The 15421-nt window shown below is 45.2% G+C and overlaps 1 long non-coding RNA gene across 1 annotated transcript in view; it reads right to left on the reverse strand.

Annotated features, from left to right (window-relative positions):
• The window catches only part of LOC123626805, a 134533-nt gene that overhangs the window by 56796 nt on the left and 62316 nt on the right, over positions 1–15421 (reverse strand). The gene's annotated exons all lie outside the window — the stretch shown is intronic.

Here is a 15421-nt window from a genome sequence, read left to right on the forward strand (position 1 = left end):
ATGTTCCGTTGTGGACCGGGAGCAGCCCAGGGGAAGCGTGGCCTGGATAAAACACGCTGATGGATTTCAGACGTAGCAGCTGGCATCATTAATCAGTGATTAATTACACTCCACGGAGGCAGATCTCAGAAGCATGTTCTTACAGCCACCAAAGCACCTTGGCTTTCTGCTTCCTATTATTATTAAGACTACAAAACTAACAATAGGACATAAACACGTATTTGCAAAGTCTGCTTTATCTCTCCCCAACTAGAATGAAGCTGTTCTCTTCCTCAGGGGTCACGGCTGTGAACAGTTTGGTGCGTATCCTCGTAGACCTTTTTCTAATGCTTTTTATATTTATAGGTAGAGGAAGATTACATATAAAGGAGGATTTATTTTACATATTTTGCTTTTTATAAAATAATACATATGGTTCTGTTACATGAGTTTTCTTTTGTGTTTTCTTAAAATGAATCTACATTAATAATTCCAAAACTTTTTTCAATTTTATTTTTCACAGATGCTGCCTGTAGTGAATCCCAACCGTTTTTAATTTCCGAACCTGTTTCACACTTTTATGCATCCCTTCTAGAATTTTTAAATTTTACCCCTTTTGTAGGTATATGATTAAGTGATTTTTTTTTTTAAGAGGTGGGGTCTCTGTTGGCCAGGCTGGAGTGCAATGTTGCAGCCACAGCTGTGACCTCGTCCTCCTGGGATCAGGGGATCCCCCCAACTTAGCTGCCCAAGTATCTGGGACTACAGACATGCGCAACTGTGCCCGGCTAAGAAGTGATTTTAAGTTAGGGAAGTATTTTACTTTAGTTAGGAATTATTAAAGATTATTTAAATACAATATGTAAAGGTAGATATTATGTAATTATAAAATTTGACATTAATGTTTAGTTTAACATAATTATGTAAAAAAACATGATTTGATGACAAATTTTAACATAACTATCATTTTGTTTGGTTTGGTGATAAAATGTGCATTAAATATAGTTAATACATCTAGCTACAGCTAACGTAGATTAAAAACTGCTTTCGGGACTCACTGTTTGGGATTCTTACATTCGTGCTAAAAATAGTTATGTTCATAAATTGTTTTATTTCTAAGTGGCAGGGTGAGAACTGTTTGATGCTACTATTCACAAGCACTTTCACCCTGCCTATGTGGATAGTGTCAATTCTGCATAAAAGAAGAGCCAGATTGGATATAATCATCGTTCTATCTCCTCTTTTGACCACTGGCTTTTGAGAAAATAGAATCATCTTGATGTGTATATTAGAATTCAGATGAAATTATTACAACTTGCAGATTTGATGAAGAGCATCTTGAGGTAAACTGGCAGAATTAGCATAATTTGGGGGCTCCTTTTAATTTTTTTTCCAAATTCATTGCTCCTTATGGTTCCGTCCTCTCACGCACGGTCCACCGTGAGCACAAGTGAGCAACAGGTGACTGCACAGACCACCCTGGTGACAACGGTCAGCTCTGAACCCCCAGTCGCCGACCTCCTTGCAGAACTGATCCTTGGCAGCTGCTACTCTCACCGCTCCATTTCCAAGGGAGAGATTTTTTTTTAAAAAAAATTACTTACTGATATTGTAAAAATAGATATTTAAAGCAAATAGAGCCACCTCTATTGTGGTCAACTACAAAAGACAACTTTGAGCATCCCAGGAAACGCACCACCGCCAGTGGGAAAAGCCACACTGTCACAGTGTGTGCTGCACAGCACTCTCAGTGCAGATGTGGCACAACTGACCGAACCAAACCCACGGGGTCTCTTACAGCACTAATATCCCAGGACCCCATGACACTACAGCAGAGCTCAAAACACAAGTAGTTAAGTCAAAGCCTGGAGACTCCAGTTCCGTATCCCATTACCGACTCCATTTATCACATGATTTTCTTTTTTTAAGTAAAGACCTGGGTGTTGGAAAAGGCTCTAGTCCCTCAAACAAACTATTCAATGTCACCGTTGTGTCCTTACAGATAACTGACACAAATAATAATACCTTCAAGAGAGGACTTGCAGACAACCTTGCAATAATTCTACATTCTCCCAGTGGTCTGTAAGACAACAGGTTGGTGATGACTTATCTAAAAAATGGATGGACAACAAATACTTGAGGAAGTCCTCCATAAATATCCCTTCTCTCTGCAGAGCTTTCGAAAGGTATTAATGGCAGTGAGTGTGAGATTATATTTCCCGATAAGAACCTGGAAAGCAACTATTCCAGGTAGCCAGTTAAAAGCAAAACATTAATCAGATGGGATTAAGACTCCGAATGTGTACATGTGTAAAACAGGTAAAAGTACTTTATAAATCAATTCTGAATAAAGCATACACTTTTTCCCTTCTTAGCCTTCACAATCACAGCCTTTTCTACCTTTACTTTTGCTGATCAGCCAAAATAACCATGTATGCATAACCTGCTATAAGATATGACAAGCAACTAAAATGCAACTTTGAAAATTAAGTGTACATGCAGTGATACATACCATGAACTCCTGTATGTTATAAAATAACAACAAATGGAATTTTACCAATTCATCACCTGACGTTCAAATCAAGCATTATATAAGCAAGGGTGATATTTCACCATCTGTATAGGCACCGAATTTTTTTTTTAACTGTTCCTTTGGTAGTCAAGAGAACTAGTTTCCAAAGATGGCCAGTTTACATAGAGAACATTTCAACCAATCCAACTGAAATGGTGGGTTCATCAAGATCCACATTTGATTACTGATGTGTACTTAGCAGTTAGCATATGCATGCTACTGTGTCTGAAGCTAGCCGTGCTTACTTCTGTGATAGACACAGATGTGCTAAACAGGATACGGTACATGTGTCGGCAGGAAGGCAAGAAGGGGTTCATCTGCAGAAGACACACAGATCTATGCTGAGGAAAATCACTCCTAAACCGAGCTTCTCAAATTCATTCGCGTTCTCAGACTATGAGCTTAGTCAACTCAAACCTCAATAAAATGGTGCCAGTGACAGCTAGGTGAAATCCCTCGTCACCTTCATTGTAAAAGGGGCCGTTACATCGTGGCTTGTACTTCACCAGCCCTGCTCCAGCTTCTCTTAAAGAAAGATTTCTGCTTAACATTTCCCCTTTTCTTCTTAATTTGCACTAGTTATTTCAAAAGAGAAAAAACAAAAAGAGTGATTGTCTCTAAGGAAATGAAATACTCAGGTAAGCCGGCAAACAACAGGCACACAAATGTCTGTGAACTGCATAATCAATTCCGTGATTAGGCAGAAGAGAGCTTTGCACTCACATTGATTGTAAAATGCAAACCTGAATATGGCTAATCTTCACATAAATATAGGTATAGCATTGATTTTTTTTCTCGTGCGATCATATGAAAAATTAACTATCTGCAGTGATGGTAAAGAAGTAATATTATTTGAAAGTGATCTGTGATAAGTTAAAGGTGCATATTGTAACGTCTAGAGCAACCTCGAGAACTCACAAGGAGGTATACCTATTAATAAAAACAATAGAGGAGAGAAAATGGAATGTTAAACAATATTCAATTTACACAAAAAGAGAGCAAGAAAGAAGGAAGAAAGGAACAAAGAAGATGGGAACAAACACAAAACAAAGGTGGTAGATTTGCATCCAACCATAGTGAACACTCCAATTAAAGCGATGGGCGCAAAAGTGTGAGAAAGGGATTAGTAACACCACTGTCCAGCATTTAACATCTTTTTACTTAAAATGCATCTTTGTTAAGATATTTTAATGCCTGTTTGTTAATGATACACGCTCACATATGTTTTGTGGTAATTGGCTCCATATAGAAGGAAAAACTCACTCAATTCTTAACTAAGCCTCCCCCAGCAAAGATTCTGCAACGGAGATTCAACAACACGGTGGATGTGAGATGCTGAGACAGCTGCTGTCAGTAGAAGAGTTTGCTTATTTAACTGACGGCCGTTGCCATCATTGGAGCACTAGGGACGCAGGATGACGTGGCCTGGACGTGGCAAAGGGATATGTCATTTTGTGTGCTCTTTTGATCCCCAATGCTAACTGCTCTTGTGAGTTTGAAACACTCACTTGGAGCATCACATAAGTAAAATTCTTTAAAGAAAGGTTGACACATTAGACACACACACACACAAAGATAACTCAAAAAACTTGACATTAGTAAGAGAAGTTGATATGATGTGCTCACGTCTATAGCTAGAGATCTTTAAAAAAGATAGCTTCTGGACCTCATGAACAGAATAATATATCAACATTTTTATAGCAAAGCAGATTGAATTTCTATAATAAATAATTCCCAGGCCCACACAGGCAGAGCGTTTAAGAATTTCAGCTTTAATAACAGGAGAGTTTAATTACGAAGCCAGTGAGTTATGATCAACGCTCCCGGCCTCCCCCGACCAGCTTCCAATGCCAGTTTCACAACTGCGGACTCGAATAACTACACTCGTGTTTCGCTCGAGTTTGAAGGGACAGGAGAGGTGGAAAACTGTACAGCTTAAGTCCCTTCAAAGAACTCCCACTTTGCAAAGGGCGGGCCTTTAGCCCACAGATTATAGCGCTGTAACTTAACCCCGAGGTGTGAGGGGTCCTTCATTAATCAACAGTAATGTCAGAATGGATCTTCCTCTTAGGCTCCTGACCTGTGATCACCTGGGAGCCACTCTATGTCACCGGCTGCCAGCACAGCTTGGAAAGGCACTAGGATTTTAGGGTTAGGACCGGGACGCTGCCTCCCCTTCTCCCGCCTCCCTAGCTGCACCCCCCCCCCCCCCCCCCCCCCGCGCCAGACCACCGCCCGTGTCACCTGGAGCGCACACCTCGGTCCCCTGCCCATCATCTGAGTTCTCAGCGCAGCCCAGAGGGAACCTTTCCGCGTGTTAAGTCACATCATGACACTGCTCGGCGCTCGGCTCAGAGTCCCCCCGTGGCCCGTCGTGCCGGGATCGGACCCTCCCTCCCGACAGCTGCTCCGACTTCACACCGCACCGCGTGGCCACGGCTCACCGCGCTCCCGCCGCGCCGGCTCCCCTTGGTCTGTGCGCTCCCTGGACACCCGCCCCGGGAGGCCTCTGCCCCGCACCCGCACGGCTCACGCCCTCGCCGCTTCTTGGCGTTTTATTTGATTGTCTCCCACTTAGCAGCCTTCGCTAACTACCTTTTAGAAATTGCAACCCGGCCCTCCACCCCAGAACCCTCGGTCCTTCTTACCCCAATCCGGTTTTTTCCTCCACATGCCGGTTATCACCTCTGATGGCCAAGAATATTAGTATCTACTATGTTATATAATTTTATGTAAATACATCGTTTATATACTTACGGCGTTTCCCGAGTCCCCTCATGAGACTGTAAGACCACAAGAACAAAGACTTCCATGTATTTTGTTCCTAAAACATGGCCCTACCCAGTCAGCGTGCTGAGTCTCTGAATGCTTGAACAAGAGGGGGCATTTCCATTGGGGCCGGCGTGAAGAGCCCTGCGTGCTGTGATAAGGAGCCTGGACTTGACCCCACAGGCAAGTGACGAAACTGACGGATCAAAGGAACCTCCACATGGCGCCAGATGAGCCTCACCTGCTGGTGTTCAGGGCCTCGCGGGGTTCTTCTCCCACTGGGGACCAGGGTTGGTCTGTGTGACCCATAGAAGTGACGGGATGTCACTTCCAAGATCAGGTTACAAAGACGCTGCAGCTCCCATCCCGGTCAAGCCCTCTCCCTCCTCCCGCCCTCACCTGCCCCACGCACCCCGCTCGCCCGGGGAAGGCCGCTGCCGTGGCATGACCCGCCCTACGGAAAGGCTCATGTGGCAGGTTTGGGCACTTTTGTTTAATCTATGAATAGAATATACAGTTTTATGTATTTGCCTGTGATAGAATAATACTTTGATATACTTTTTTAAAAGGCCATGTGGCGAGGAGGGGAAACCTCCTGCCGTGTGCCGTGTGAATGAGCTTCGTTGGAAACAGATCTTTAGGCCTCGTGGAGAGTTCACAGACCGCGGCTCACTTTACTTTGAGCTCCTTGAGAAAGAAATTTGTCCTTTCCATCCTTACAGCCTTTGGCCCTGGCACACAGTAAGTGCTCAATACATGCAGGTGGAAGATGAGTGAAGAAAACAACAGCTCCAGTCCACCCACCGTCACAATCATCAGGCCACACACTGCTCAGAGGCACATTTTGCTACACCAGTATTTCGTACTCGTCCATCCAGAACACCCTTCCAGAGGTAGCTGCTTGCTCCTCACCACCTTCCTGCTGTGGCCTTTTCCCAGGTTCCAGCAGCCCAGAACCACCTGCCCCAGCAGCGGATTAAGGTAGCCTGTGGACAAACTCGAGTAACAAACAGCCCCTGAAAGCAAGATCTGCAGGTAGCAAATAGAATATTCTTGACCACTAGACACTGACATTCCAACCAAAAACGTCAGAGGCGTTTTTCTTCTGTCTCCTCCTAGGCTGAAAATATAAACCCCATGGCCCGAAAGTTCAATTCCGTGAGGAAGAACGCGTATGATACTGTATGTCTTTGCTTTTCTCACTCCTGTTATGAAGTCTACTTCCCTGGAAGGAATAATTTGTTCACCCAACAACAGGTCTGGAGGGCCTACGGCATCCTAGAGACGGAACAGCCACTGCTCCCCACTGCGGAGTGTCTGAGTGTCATTTGCGAGGCTTTCGCCACCACGTCTGGGGTAACCTGCGAAACTGCTTGGCTTCCCCTGTTCAAACGTTTCAAAGAATATTTAGAGATGGGAATGTGTCATAACGTCCCTTCAAACAGCACAAACAGCACATGAAACTGTTTAATAAGTAACACACCCCTAGTTTTGCCTGTATGTCTGTGTGCCTGTACATGCATATATAGATACATAATACACACACACAGCAAGACAGAAATAAAATACAACAAAACGCTAACACGTTATATATGTTTGAAGTTTTCCATAGTAAGAAGTTAAAACTATGTTAACAAGGAGGTAGCATTGTAAGTGAGCATATTGTCTCCTTTGTGCTTTTCTGATTATCTAAAATATCTACAATAGAAAGGATATAAAATGTCATTTAAAAAACACTTAATATGAAAAAGAGATACAGCAAGTGTCTAACAGTAGTTGCAGCTAAAGAGAGGAAAGGGGAAATAATGAGTTCTTTTCTTCATTCTTACCCTTAGCTAGAGTTTCCTAAATTTTCTATAGTGATGGTGTTTTATTTTAAAACTGGGAGGTGGAACCTATTTAAAAGTGTAATTAGGCTGGGCGCGGTGGCTCACGCCTGTAATCCTAGCACTCTGGGAGGCTGAGCCGGGCGGATTATTTGAGCTCAGGAGTTCGAGACCAGCCTGAGCAAGAGCGAGACCCCGTCTCTGCTAAAAATAGAAACAAATTATATGGACAGCTAAAAATAGATATAGAAAAATTAGCCGGGCATGGTGGCGCATGCCTGTAGTCCCAGCTACTCGGGAGGCTGAGGCAGGAGGATCGCTTGAGCCCAGGAGTCTGAGGTTGCTGTGAGCTAGGCTGACGCCACAGCACTCACTCTAGCCCAGGAAACAGAGTGAGACTCTGTCTCAAGAAAAAAAAAAAAAGTGTAATTAATGCATAGACATCTGGGGACCTATGTATTTTCTTGGCAATGGCCACTACAGCAGTCTTTTCTCTTGAAAAATGACTGTGTACCTCTTTCATTTACAGTTTTTTCTATATTGGAATGTTTCTTTTTACATCCTAAGCAGTTCAACACTCAGATTTAAACTTTTGTTTTTTGGTTTTTTTTTTTGAGACAGGGTCTCACTCTGTCGCCCAGACTGGAGTACAGTGCATGATCATAGCTCATTATAACCTTGAACTCCTGGGCTCAAATCCTCCTGCCTCAGGTCAAAGGCTCTTCTGCTAAACGTGCCTTCTAGATCCCCGAAGCACACTTCCCTGGGCCAGCCTTCCCAAGGCAAGACCAGCGCTTCCGCAGAAAGACATGGGGAGAGAGGAAAGCGCAGTCTAACCTACCAATCCCTCCAAAACCCGCATGCAGGATTTGGGTCCCCTAGACACAGGCATGATTGACTCCATCATTGGCTGTCGATGAGCAACTCAACACTCAGCTCCTCTCGCCTCCCCAGGATGGGGGTTGGGGACTGAAAGTTCCAACCCTCCAATCACACGACTGGTTCCTCACAACCAGCCCCCCATCCCAAGGCTGTCCAGGAGCCCCCAGCAGCCAGTTATCACATTAGCGTGCAAATCGATATGTCGCTTTGGAGATTGCAAAGGTCTACGGAGCTGTGTGCCGGGAACCAGAGGCAGATACAAAATATCCATTTTTTTATTATGTCATAATATCATACCTTGTAACCTTGTTTGCACACATGAAGACTAGCCTACATTTGTAGGTGTCTCAGGACGAGCCCCTGGAGCCAGGAAGACAAACAGAACATTGCTCGTGGCCTACAGGGTGGGGGATGGCCTTCCTCAAAGCCAAGACCCCTTGAGTATTTGGACAAATGTGAATCCTCCATGGCTTCCACCGGAAGCTGTGTTTGGGGGCTGCCCGACCACCCAGGCCCTGCGAGCTCTGCAGCTGAGAAGGTCTAGGGTTCCCTCTACCCCCAGCTAGCCAGGCTGACCTGCTGCAGAGTTGGCACCAGCACTAGGGGTTCCTGGTGGGCTTCTCTGCACCCGGCCTCACGAACCACCAATCACACACGTGGCCAGAGCTCTCACCCTGCCAGAGTCCTGGCCCCATCTGGGGCTCTTGATGACACTCGTCCTCTCTGGAAATATTTTATACCAAATACAGCTATTGGAAATTGTGATTGTAAAAGAAAAAAAAAAAATACGGGAAAGACTTGCAGTTCCTGAACACGTTTCCTTTTGTGGCTGCAGATGTGGGGCAGAACCAACTCCCCCTGCCCAGGCAACGCTGATGAGAGCACAGGCAAGGGCTGGGCTGTTCACACCTGCTGCTGCAGTTTCTGCCTGAAGCAAGTTATTGTTACTACCTGGTTATAAACCCTTAAAAGAATCCGTTAATGGAAAAGCTAACAGCTCGTTCATTATAATGAGCATCCTCATATAGGACAGGGCGTCCCAGCAAAGGGAGAGCAACTGCATCAATGTGGTCTTTCTGCAACCGGAAGGCTCTTGTCGAGGGTGGTCTACACCAGGCAGTAGGAGACTCGAGTCGGGACCAGCCAGTCTGCACTCGTGTGGGACTTTTCCCGGTCCCCATATCAATCCTGGCAAAACTCATTTTATTTACAGGACCTGACTTGTCCCTCAAGACATACAACCCGTCTGTGGGACAGTTGACAGTGCGGGTAACTCGGCTCCCACCATCAGCAGACGTGGGACCCTCAGCCTCAGCCCCCAGCTGCAAGGCAGGACCTGTTGCCACCAGCAAGCTGTTTGCTCACCGTTTGAGTCTATTTCTGGAGACAGTTTACCTAAATGAAACGACTTCTCCACTGGGGCGGGGTTCAAAGCTCAAAAGATAAATGCAGTTGGCTACGAAAAAGACGCAAGCCTGGGAAAACAAGGGGGAAAGAACAAAGTCAGATTAATCCCAGGGTGGGTGAGGGGTAGGAACGTCTCAATGCCATAAAAATTACATGGCATTCTTCGAGACCATCAATTAATTTTCATTTCAAAAGTTCAAAGCCACTATTTAAAAGAACTAATTAATAGCTAATATTCTCCCCAGAATAATCTAGAAGGTTTACAAGAACAAAAGCACTGATGGGCTGAATACGCCTTCTCCCACTGGTCATGTCAGGTGATGCCACACTGAGTCCCTGGAGGACGGGTCTGGGACTTCCCCGGGCTGGAATGACAGTGACAGTTACTAGCACTTACTCAGACCCTCACTCAGTTTTTGTTACTGTGTCTCTGGGGATTTGTCTCACCACAGTCACCCTTGAATTATGCTCTGCGGAAAAGCTGATCCTAAGGCGAAGGGCATGTCTTGCCCTGTAGGTTCGAGTATTAGTACTGTCTTTTCGTAAGCTGCTCTAGGGATAGCTCTTTTTTCACTTTTTTCTAACCTTAGGTGCAGAGTGTTGAGTTCACCATATTCCCATCTCAGTTGATGTCACATCCTTGTCACTGGTCCATGCATGTGCCCTCTCTTTAAATGTTCTGAATTCCCTTTTGATCTCCCCACTCCCTCCCATCTTCCTCTCCTACCGCCCATAGGGGGCTACCGTAGGTGCTCAATGTTTGCTTTGTTTGCTTGGATATTGCTGTTTCATGTCTATGTAGTTTTCTTTTTGCTCACAATTTTTTTTTTACCCAGTATTGCTTTTATTCATGTTACAGTCTAGTCATTGTCCATTTGCATTTTCATTGTTTATACATTCTAAGTAATACCAGTGATAAGATTTCTGTGTTCTGATTTATTTAACATTTCTATCACCCAAAAAAAATTGGGTTTTTTTTTCTTTTCTCTTTGATAGTTTTTTTTTTCTTATCTCCCTGCACCCCCAGCAGGTGACCCCTGCTAACAGCATGGGCAGAGTCCACCTCTCCACACATTTCTCCAGGATCAGTCCATCCGTTAAACCAGTAGGCACACATTGTGTGTGTGTGTGTGTGTGTGTGTGTGTGTGTGTGTGTGTGTGTGTGTCTGACAGAGAGAGAGGGAGATTTGGTTTAATGGAATTGGATTCATAATCAATATCTCTGCAGTTTGCTTTTCTCATTTAAGAATATGTCCTGACCATCCTTCCAGGGCAGTAGATCCAGACTGACTGCATTCTTTTTAGTAGTTGTGTAATATTTCATGGGACAGATAGATGTTCAACAATTCATTCAGCCATTCCCCTACTAGTGGACGTTCAGGTTGTGCTCAGTTTTTTATCATAACAAACAAAGCTGTACTAAACATCTATGCAAACAAATCCATAAATACCAGTGCTTTTAGGTCAATAGGATAGATTCTCAGGAGTGTGCATGTATTTTTTACTTAAATAAATGGTATTAGGTTATGTACCACTTTGCACCTCCTACTGTTCTCACTGTGCACTGTGCTGCTGATGTCTATCAATGTCACGGTTTGGAGCCCTGACCTGCTGTTTCCAACAGCTGCACAACATTTCACAGTGAGTCCCGCTCACTTCACTCCTCGCTCTCCAGATGACCGTATGCAGCGGCAGCACGATGGGTAAGGACTTGCAAAATACCACTGCAAGGTTAATGTGCTTAAAAATAAAGCACCCCAGAGAAAAGAAAGAATTCCAGCTTTTTCAAACCCTTACAGAGTTTGATTTTGGGAAATTGTTAGGACCAACCCCGGCCTAAGAGGAGGAGGAGACAGCAGGGGTGAGAGGGACTCGCATTTGTTAAAACTCCGCTGGGCCAAGCGCTGTACAAAAATCCTGTCCGATTGTCAGCGTAACCTTGGGGATCATGTTCACCCGCTGACCAACTGAGGAAGCTGAGAGACAGAAAAGTGACACGAGTCCCTTGTACCCATGATGGGGCTGAGACTCAAAGCCAGGTCTTCCCGGCTCCAGAGCCTTGGCCCTTCCCACTGCTCCTTGTGAACTTGAACCCAAACTGATTTCACTCATCAGAAAGGGTCTCACAAGTAGTGTGAGGAATGTGGGTGGGCGGCGGCACATACGTATCACAAGACTTTCCATCTATAGTTTCATCCAAGGATTTGGAGAACACTGAAAATTGATACTCTTCCCAGCAAAAATTAATTGTCTTAAATGAATGTTTCAAGAAGCTCTAAAAGTCTAACAAAGTCATATTGCTTTTGTGGGGGGGAAAGTGGTACCAGGAACAACATGATAAGGGGTTGATATCAAAGTTTTCTTGGTCCTGGGAAGACGCAGGCCAGCGAAGGGACGGCAGCGGGGAGCTTTGTGACATAGGGTCGCGTCATTAATGCCGTTGCTGAGTGGGGAAGCACAGAATGTTCCAGAACACGAGCAGGTTTCTGCCCAGGCTCCTAGGGCTGTCACGAGCTTTCCTGTTCGGCACTGAACTTTCTCTTCCTAAATACATGGGACTGAACGGGTGACCTGCTGTGGTCAGTTGTGTGGAAGGATCTAGAAACCGTCATACTCAAGTCAGCAGCAGCACAGATGCCAGGCCATGGGTAGAGCACGAAAGGAGAAGATGAGATGATTATACCACAGGAGGTCAATCGAGGATGTGAACTGTTGGCATAAGTTTTGCCCCAGGACCCAAAGTCAAAACAGAGGCCTGATGGGACTTACAAATTTTGGAGTGAACTGAGAGCTGTCACCTCCTCAGCCCAGGTGGCCGTGCCTTCACCTGGTGGCACACATGTCCGAAGGCACGGTGCGCTGCCGGCTCCCTCCCACACCACTGAGTGGCAACCAGAGCAGCCCGAGCTCTGGAGGACCGAAGAGAGAACAGGAGAGCCCCAGCCAGGGAGGGAGCCACGAATTCAAATTATCTCACGAACGAGAATCTCCGTCTCAAAGAGCTCACGGCCCCGCAGGGAAAGACACGTGTGACAAACCATACAGGGTGGACAGAGGGGCACGAGCTGCACAGCACAAATAAACACAGAAGTGACTCTGCGGGGGGGAGCTGAGGAAGACTCACAGAAGCGATGGCCTTTGACCTGGCCTTGAAGGCTGACCTGAAACCACCCTCAGGCCAACAGCGGGGTCCACGCGTGCTTGCCGGGCAGGTAGTGCCACTGTCACCGCTGTGCGGGGGATTTCGTCTCACCTCCGTAGCTGTGTCCGATTTGTTTACTCTCCACAATAACGTGGGGAGGTTATGTGAGAGAGGAGGGAAATGGGCTCAGAGAAGTCAAGTGACTTACTCTAGGTCGCACAGCTAAGCAAGTAGTAGAACAGGAAATTGAATCCAGGTCTGTTGTTACTCCCCAAATCCTGGGTTCCTGTATTTCCCTGTGTCCCTCTCACTTCCCCACGGAAAGAGGAGCATCGAGAGGAGACTCAGAGAGAAGGCGGCTTTTTAAAAAGCAAGGAGGTGCCTGGACTTCCGACGAAGGCCACTGGGGGGAGGTAGAGGAGGGGAAAGCGGGCGAGGACGGGCGGGGGATGCGGGGGAGGGGCGGGGAGGGGAGGGGAGGAGGGGGTGATGCCAAGCTCGGAAGCCTGGTCTTCTTTCTTCAAGTGCCATCACATGGTTTTTGTTTTTATTTCAATTAAGGTGAAATTGACATAACATAAAATAACTATTTTAAAGTGAACAATTCCGTGGCACTTAGTCTATTCCCAATGCTGTACAACCATCACCTCTACCTAGTTTCAAACCAGTTTCATCCTCCCAAAATAAAACTCCCCTTTCCTCCCTCCCCCAGCCCCAGGCACCCGCCAATCTCCACTCTATCTCTGTGGCTCTCCCTCCTCCGGACACGTCACACCCTGGAATCACACAATCTAGGCTTCCTGCCGGGCTTCTTTCATTTAGCATGATGGTTTCAAGGTTCCTGTCGGAGCAGGTATCAGGACCTCATCCCTCTTTACGGCTAAATAATATTCCATTTTACAGACATACCACGATTTGTTCATCCGTTCACCTGTTGACGGGCATTTGGACGTTTCCACCTTTTAGCTATTAGGGGCAGTGCTGCTGTGAATATTTGTGTATGTCACCTGAGGTTTTGAACCCATCTGTGCTTGAGAAAGGCAGGAAAGGACTAGAAGAGTGAATGAGACCAAACTGGTGGTCAGTACCTAGTACCAGCAATGAGAGTCTGAGACAAGCAGAACAATCTGAATGTGTTTAGAGGCAGAGCTTGCAGGGCGTGCTATGCGCTACATGTGACGGCAGCATCGGATGGCAAAGGAAGAAGCACCGCGAGGACTCTGCAGTGTCCACCTTTGCCAGTGAGGTGACGATGAAGTCGTGGAGTGAGGAAGAGCAAGGCTGGATTTAGATAATGGATGTGGAACTGAGTGTGGAGCACTATTGGCCGCCCGGCTGGATGCCCAGGAGGCAGCAGTGCATTCAGGAGCGCGTGCTGGGCTGGAACGGCCAAGGCAGGAGGGTCCGCAGGGTGGATGGGGCGGAAACACTGGGGAATCCCACCTAAGGGGAGGGCTCGATGCTGTGCCACTCCATGTGCCATTTACTGTTGCTGGAATGCCATCGCTGTACTCTGAGCCTGCGTCTCTCAAGATCCAGCTCAGAGGACACCTCTTTCTAGCAAAAGTTTGCTGATCCCCAATCTGAGTTAGGCTTCCTATAGCATCGTGAATCATAGCAGTGATCATACAGTGTTCCAGCTCTATAGTTACTTGTAATCTTTTAAAAAATTTTTTTCATGGAGACAGGGTCTCACTCTGTTGTCCAAGCTGGCCTCAAACTCCTGGCCTCAAGCAATCCTCCCATCTCGGCCTCCCGAACTGCTGGGATTATAGGCATGAGCCACTGTGCCCAGCCATTACCTGTCGTCTAATTGGAATTTGAGGGCAAGGATGTTTTGTCCATTATTTTTCTGTGCAGCATATCCCACGAGACACACTTCATGCCAAAATAAACAAATTGAAATGTGAAATGGAAAAATAAAAAGCAAATTAAAAGTGAAACGAAAATTTTAGAAACAATGTGAATATTTATCTAATCTCAGGTGGGGAACCCTTTCTAAACCTAAAACTTAGAAATCACAAAGGAAATCAACTGACCACAACAACAGTTTTAAAACAAAAAGAAAAACCAAGAAAAATATTTGCTATAAATACTTTTCAAGTGCCTTATATATAAAGGGATTTTAAAAATTGATTTAAAGGAAAAGAAGTACAATGATGTAAATGTACTTAATGCCACTGAACTGTATACTTAAAATAGAGAAAATGGTTTTTTAAAAGAAAGGAAAGGAAGGCCAGGCAGGGTGGCTCACTCTTGTAATCCCAGCACTTTGAAAGGCCAAGGTGGGAAGATCACTTGAGGCAGGAGTTTGAGACCAGCCTGGGCAACATAGTAAGACCCTGGCTCTATTAAAAAAAAAAAAAAAATTTAAATATATATATTTTTTTAAAAAGGAAGAGAAAACTAAGACATTACTTGAAAAATGGGCCAGAGAAAAACAATAGAAAATGAAAATTCACATAAGATAAATATAGTTCCATAAGTACATGAAAAAAGTTTTAGCTTCATTAGTAACTATTGATAAAAGATATAAAATTAAAAGTTTTCCTTTTTAGTTGATAAAATAAGCAAAAGAAATAATTTGAAATGATGGTGCTCAAGTGATTACTTGGCTCTAAGAAGGCAAGAATCCTCACAATGTTGGTTTAAGACTGTAACTTGATACAATCTTTCTACCACACAATCTGGTAACATAGTGTATCAACAGCTTAGAAACACCCAGACCCTTTAATCCAATGATAGGCCCAGTTCTGGGAAACTCTACCAGTCAGAACTCCCTCCATCGCAGGTGACAAAAGCCCATCTCACACTGGATTTGGCATCAAGAACTTACTGGCTCAC

The sequence above is a fragment of the Lemur catta genome, chromosome 23 (assembly GCF_020740605.2).
Source record: "Lemur catta isolate mLemCat1 chromosome 23, mLemCat1.pri, whole genome shotgun sequence".
Lineage (NCBI taxonomy): Eukaryota > Metazoa > Chordata > Mammalia > Primates > Lemuridae > Lemur > Lemur catta.